This window comes from Lygodium microphyllum, chromosome 5 (assembly GCF_053477565.2).
Source record: "Lygodium microphyllum isolate KBCC chromosome 5, Lygodium_microphyllum_v1.1.10, whole genome shotgun sequence".
NCBI classification, from domain to species: Eukaryota; Viridiplantae; Streptophyta; class Polypodiopsida; order Schizaeales; family Lygodiaceae; genus Lygodium; species Lygodium microphyllum.
The window spans coordinates 25,555,631-25,563,197 of NC_141139.1; positions in this window are offsets into that span (position 1 = coordinate 25,555,631).

Consider the following 7,567-nt stretch of genomic DNA (forward strand, 5'->3'; position numbering starts at 1 on the left):
AGTGTGATGTTGGCTGGCAACCCTGTCTATCATGCTAGATCCAAACACATACCTCTCTCTCTCTCTCTCTCTCTCTCTCTCTCTCTCTCTCTCTCTCTCTCTCTCATTTCACTGTACTTGTAACTCTATGACTAGGGTATCTAAAAGATAATATCCCAATACATATCAATTGGGTAATACAATGGATTCAGTTCTAAGGATATAGCTAGGATTCAAAATTTGTGCACTACTTCTTCAAGGCCTAGTCAACCTATCATGGGTTTGGGACATTCTAACCAGCACAATGATTGAGCTCTTTGCAATTATAACACTTTTCTTTTGGGCACTTCGCTTTGAAGTGACCCACTTTGTCACAAATGAAGCATCACTAATTGACTTGAGTTTTTCCTAGCATGCAAACATGACCATATTGCGAGGTAGATCGTCCACCAATTCTACATTCTTGATCTAGCTAACCACACGAGCTTGGTAGGATCCCAAACCTTTGAACTTTATCTTTTTCTTGTGTCGATGAGGATTACTATAAAGTGAGTAAACATGGAGCAAGGAACATAAGAAACCACTCATGAACGGACTGATTATGTACATGAATTGATGCAAGATAGACTATTCTTACACTATACTCTCTTAAATAACAACACATTTACTCTTCTATGTATGCCAAAAGAAAAAACACCAGCCAAAATTGACCAACCAATATTTTGGCCACATTTAGAAGGACAATGTTACCAACCAAAATTAGAAAGAGACCATCTTGTCCCCCCAACCCAAAACTTATATTGAAATAATATACACAATTGAGATTCAAAGTAATATTAACTATTTCCATACTATAGTTTTATTAAGAAACCCATTCTTTACCTTCTAAAACCAAGCATATCGGCCTATGACAACCAATAAATATTCATGCCACAAATAGGAGGATATTATCCTTGTCAAAGTCACAAAGAGATTATCCTAGCCTATCAAGCTAGAACTCATATCGAAACAACATGTACAATTGAAATTTGAAGCAATATCAACTATTTCCATGCTATAATTTCATTAAAAATAGCACATTCTTTAACTTCTAAGGCTAAACATACCAAGTGTATAACAACAAAGAACTATTTAGGCCATAAATAACACAATACTATTCTTATCAAAATCACAAAGAGACTATCCTAGCCTATTAATCTTGAACTCATTAAATCAACATGTACAATTGAATATTTGTAGCAACGTTAACTATTTTCATATTGTAGTCTCATTAAGAGGAATACATTGTTTATCTGATAAAACCAAACATATCAACCTGTGATAACTTATAAATATTTAGGCCACAAATAGGAGGACACAGAATAGTATGTTGTATGCTTGCCCTTCCATCAACAAGTCCAACTAGACCAAAATGTGGAATACATCATATGGTAGCCACTAAACCCAAGTTTCACTTTCAAATATAAACCATTGCCTAAACCCTACCCACAAAAGGAGCATTATGATGCCTTGATAGTGCTTGATTGATCTCCAACTTCGTGAAAGCTGCTTGATTTATAAATTTATATATCAAGGGCTCGAATCCAAGAACCTTAATGAACACAAAACATAGATGAAGAAAAGGCATGTAGGGTCTCCTTTGATTCTTGTATGGCAAAATCCATGCATGAGTACCTTGGAAACTCACATAGGTTCTTAGCAAATGCAGTCCTTGTCCTCTTTGGTTCCACTATTGCAATCCACAAAATGTGCAACTCATCAAGAATGAATGCAATCTCACAAACAATTTTCCCTTGCAATAGACAAGCATGGTCAATGCACTCATTATTTACATGGCTTAATTTCTCTCTGAACCTAATGATACAATCATCTTCTCTACTTGTTGGGTATACATTGCTAGGAGTTGTTTGCACATTTGGCACTGTGTGCTTCATACCCTCCAAAAGAAATCTTGAGGAAACCAATTTAGATTTCTCCTCTATAAAGTCTTCTTAGCTACTTTCCATAATAATGGTGCTAGTCCACAGGAGCTCTAAATTTGCTTATCAATACTAGCAAAGTGAACCAGTATAGGTTTAGGTGGAGCATAAAAGGTTGAGAATGTAATTTTGCACATCATCTATGGAAGCTTTTGCTCAACCACCAAGACTCATGGACCACTTATTGTTTCAAGTGTTTCAAGTGAGCTCTAATGGCTATCTCTCACCTAGTCGACATGCCGTCAATCCTACGAGTGTAGTGAGCTTACCTTGATGTCGATATGAGTTGCCTTTTCTCTCGCACACACTGGTAGCTCCATGATCCTAGATGCTAGCTCAAGCATCCTCAAGCCTCCTCCATCTCCAAGCTCCATCCACCATAGCCGCACGCGCAAGAGAAGAGAGGAGAAGAGAAGAGAATAAGAGAATAGGAGATGGTGAATAGCTTCACCCTCTTGATCCCTCACTCCCACACACTCACTCTCTCACACTCTGACACACACTCTCTCAAGAGCACACTCAAGCAAGAAGAAGAGAAGAGAAGAAGAAGAGAGCTCTTGTTAGCCACACACCAAAGAATGAGCTTCCATTCACTTTTTGAACTTTATATACAAGCCCTAAAATCCCATGGGCACCCATCCACTTTTTTTTACATGACTGGCCATTGTGGCAAGGTCCTTTATCTATTTTCCTCTTCTAGCCTTATGCCTCTAGCCTACACCCGTCTAATACTTTACAATTGGCATAGGAGGGAGCTTGGCGCTCTTTTACATGAGCTTTTGGAGTTTTTTGAGGCGCCTTTCATTTAAAATTATGCTCTTGGCCCCAGCTTAGCTTTAGAGGCCGCATGCATGTCTTTGCTCTTTTTCCATCCTCTGCTCGCTTTTTCATTCATTTTTCCGCCTTCTTGACTTGGGGTTAACATTACCCCCCTCCGAGATAGGTGCCAGTCCCATGGCACTCTTGGCTGCTATTGGGGTTTAATAGGCAGTTGGCGAAGTAGTCGTGTGAGGGTAGGGCCATGTGCAAACTCGGGTGCTCCTGGAAGCTTGGTAATGAGGTTTGTTGGAGAAGCCAAATGGATAGCAAGTGGATGATAGGGGCCTCCGAAGTCGGTGGTTTGTCGCCTTTGTGATGCCTGGAAGGAAAAGGTATGGCGCTCTACCCCCCTATCTACCTTATTGTGTAGTGTATTGTGCTCGTGTTGGTGGAATGGGGAGTTGGGTCTAACCATAGGCTAGCCTGGGTGATGTCCCACACTTGAGGACCCCATTTGTGCAAAGGGAGGTGCGGTGCCGGTAGCTTAGGGTGACAGGTCTAATCATAGGCGAGTGTTACCTCCCTAGGTATGTCCTGCCCTTTATGGGCCCTAAGCGTGAAGTGGGGGAGCAAAAAGGGCTAGGGGGTTAGGAGCGGAGCCAGCCGATCGAAGCCACTGGGTACGCCTAACTTGAGGACCCCTAGGTGCAATGATCGTGCTTTATGCGGTGCTAAGTGCTTTTGCAAGTGAGTTGTTTTGTCCAATCTGTGGGTAATGTTCTTTTTGCTTTTCCTTTCATGCTTTTTCTCTTCTCTTTTTAAAATAAATAAATAAATATAAATAGTATTACATTAGTAGAATGACAACCAGTGCCTAATTCTCCTCGTCTGATTTAGGCGGAGAAGGAGGTCAGATGGATTTGCTCAAAAATTGATAGCTTTGCATGTATTCTTTCAGATTCATGCAGACGTGGAGGGAGGTGGTGGAGAGGAAAGGATGATTGCATCTAGTGAACTGGTTGTCGTTCATATCTTCTAGGAGAGCTAGGCAAAAAGAGGGGAGGAGGCTAGCCCTCATCATCAGATGCGCCATGACACAGCTGTCGATGGCGTTAGGGTCAAAGAAGAAGGGAGGTAGGCCACGTTCTTGTGGAGTCGGGTCCTGGTTAAGTAATAACTTAAGTAACCTAAGATAATTACATGTAGTTACAAAGTTTGGATCAGGGCATGAAGAGAAATCTGCGAGGAAACACGCCATGGAATCATCCAGGCTTCCCGAGTCGAAGAGGAAGGCATGTTCAAAGGAGGTAGCATTAGAGTTGTAGATTATAGGAAAATCATAACGCCCATGGAGGGTGGCAACAAAATCTACACCTACCCTACGAGGGTATGCCATGAATGTGGGGTTGTTCCTCTTGTAGGGCAGGGTGTTGCAAAAAGCCATCCAGGCGAGCATGCTGATGTCGCACACCCGCCTTCTCCAGAGGGGTTGGAAATTATATCCCTGTACAGTATGTGGTACTTCAAACACCTTATTTTGCCAAAACTCAGCTTTTCATTTCCCCAAAGAGTGGGGGTCCTCTCCCTTTTCTCCAGCCACTCTGTCTCAGTCGGCTGCCAGTTGTGATCACCTCCTCCATCACCTTGAGCGGTAGGACCCTCCGCAGGTTGTTGGGCATGAGGAAGTTGAAGGTGAATGGGTCTTTTTCTCTTTCCTGCCACTCCCAAATTACTAGCTCTGCGTGGAATCCAACGGGGATGTCATTAGGGCACAGTGGGAGGGGTGCAAACGGCTGCACGACTGGTTTGGCTCTTAGTTGCTTCCTGGTTTTTTCGACTAACTTTCTCCATCTTTCCCTGAGTGCGGCTTGTCTCTCCACAGATGGACCAACCTGTTGTTGCTCTTGGAAATGCGGCGAGGGGGGTTGTGGGATCACCTCTTCTCTGAATCTCCCCATATCGAATTCAAGCTTAGCCTCCTCCCCCTACCGATCTTCTTGTTGTTCTCCTTCTTTAAAGCCCATTGCGTCAATTTTCTGGGGGGTTAGGCCGGCCAATAGTAGGTACTTTCATTGCTCTTCTAGGCTTAGCCTGACCTCCGCAGGTTGGGGTGGCATCTCCAGCCTTGCGTGCAGAGCTCTGGCGTGCAATGCTGAGTTTTTTCTGTACCACCTCCAATGACTCCTTTTCCTCTGGGCGGGTGGTGTCCATTAGTGTGTTAATGAAGGCCTTTTGTTGGGCACTGAAAGCTATTTGGGCACCTTTTTCTTTACTCTCTGCAAGGATTTTTTCTTTCTCCACCGAAGCAAGGTGCCGTGCTAGTGTCTTCACCCTTTTTTCGTTCTGCACTGCCCATTCCTCTGCTCTCTTGTTCATTTCTTCCATGCTCTCTCCCTGCTTCTGTACCAGGGTTACGAGCTTTTGCTCTTGGTCTTTCAGTTCCTTGCTCATGTTCTCTTGCTCTTTCTTTTCCAAGTGTAGCTGATCAGTCATAGACTCGATCTCCTTTTGCTGCTGCTCCCTCTCTTGATTTCTCTCCTCTTCTTTGGCATTCAATTCCTCCATCATTTGCTCGATGTTGGGAGTTTTCACCTCCAATTTCCCATGTTGCATTAGGAGGAGCTTATACTCTCTCAGCATCTGCACCAATTTCTGATTTTCATCCTCCAGCTGTGCTGCTTCAGCTCTCCTCCATGTCCTCCTTGGCCTTTAATTCCTGTTTGAGATCAAAGATCTCTCGTTGTTGCATGGCTATTGTGCGGGTCTTTTCAAGCTGGGATGCAGCTACCGACTCCTTTTCTGCCACCAACTTAGCCACCGCCATCTTCTTTTCCTCCTTAGCCTTCTCCAATTGGGAGAGCAGCTTGGCGAGACATACTCATCGTAATTGGCTAGTGGCATCACTGTTGTGTGGATTGGATTGGTCGAGGCCTCCACCTTCTAATGTTTCTGGTCCTATCTCGACTCATCATCTACAGCTGGTCTCTTTTGCCCCGTGGTCGTGGTCTCCGTGCTCTTTCCCTGGGCCATTTCTTTATTAATAAAATACTGCATACATGCCACGAAGTTGGAGACCTCTACGCTGGTGGGGATGCTAGGGGTGAGGGTGGTTGGTTCGGTGGGAGGCACCATGAGGGTAGGGATAGGATGGATAAGGGCCTTGCCTTTGCCTTCAAGGACAGCGGGCGGCGTGATTTCTGGTATCTACCTATTGGAACCAGGCCCTTCTTCTCTCAGCGGGCTCCAGGCTCCCAGATCATTGGCCTTACTTTGCTACTCGATTGACCGGCGTGTAGCTTCGACCAAGTCCTCCTCCTCCTTCCTTCTCAGTTCCTCTTCTTCCTCGACAGCTCTTCTTTACCTTTCTTCTTCAATTTTCCTGTACTCTTCCTCCAATTTCTCTTTTTTTTTTTGTTCTTTGCTTTTCCTCTTCTCGGCCTCCTGTTTTGAAACCTTTTTAGCCTTGTTGACTTCTTCCTTTGCTTTTTCTTCTTCTGTTTCTTCTTCTTCACCCTCTCCTCCGCCTCCTCGAGGGATTCTCTTTTTGCCTTCTCCAAATCCTCTTTCTCCTTCTTGTGGCCTTCATCCTGCTTCTTTTTCTTTTGTGCTGTCTTCTTCTTAGGTTTCTTGGCCTGCTTTTTGCCCGATTGTTCTTCTTGTTCCTGCCCTTCCTTATCACTCTCGGTCCTGTCACTAGACCTCTCTTGGTCCTGGTGAGGGGTGACCTGTCAAGCATTTCTCCTCCTCTTTCTTCTACACCTTGTGTCTCCTTCACTGCCTCCTGGATGAGCGCAGTCAAAATGCTTCCATAGGCAATGAATGAGGCCTTGGACGAGGCCTTCTTTCTTTCTATAGCCTTGGAAGTTGGGGACTCCCCACCTGTTGGTGTACTTCCTAAAGCTAGTGCTTTAGCCACCTAGTCAATGGTTTTGCGTACATATCCGTTCCAGTCGACTTCATGCAAGGTGTGAGCTGCTACATTCTCCAGTATGCTGATTCGATGCATTAAGGCATTGTAGCGCTAGCTAGAGAAGAGCGTGTGCACTAGCTTTGCTTGTAGTCTGGCTTCCACATCAGGAATGTCCTGGATGTTGATGCCTTCATTAGTTAGCACATTCTCCTTTTTCATTTTCACCATGGCATACAATCCCTCTTCTGCTTTTTCTCTATCTTTGCCTCCAATCCCAACGCCTTCTCCACCAAGGCTAGGTTTAAGTGAATCTGCACATGTTTAGCATTTTCTCCCCTTCCCACCGTCACGGTGCCGCACTCATTGTTAGGGTTGTATGTCCTGAGAAACTCCACACACTTTGTGTGGTCAAGCTCTTGCACAAATTTCTCGAGGTACTTGGTGAGATTGCATTGCTCGATGACTCTCTTGGCCGCTTCCTCCTTGGCCACCACACCCTCTCCGTTATGAATGGTTCGGAACTTGAGCTGGTTGTAGGCGTGTCTTTCAAGGGTGATGCGGTATTGCGTTATTTCCTCCTTCGTGAACGGAAGTCTGTGGGCGCGGTCTTGCTGCGACATCTTTTGTTCTTGTCATGATTCCAAGTTTCCATTAGTGCTTCCAAATTAATAATTCACTGGAAAAGTCATAATTAAAAAGAAAGACTCTATATGTTTATTGAATGAAAGCATTAAAATCCCATCCAATGTAGAATCTTCCCTTCAGACTTTAACTTTTTGCCCTTTATTTCAAAGTTCTCGTACCATTTTTCCTACCTCGCTCTTTGTTTATGTGTTTATGTGTTTCACCTCACCCCCTCCCTTTCTAGATCGAGAAGAATCCTTCCTAGGATTGAAGGTTAGGGTCAGTGGCATTCTGCAATGGATCTAGGAGTTACCGG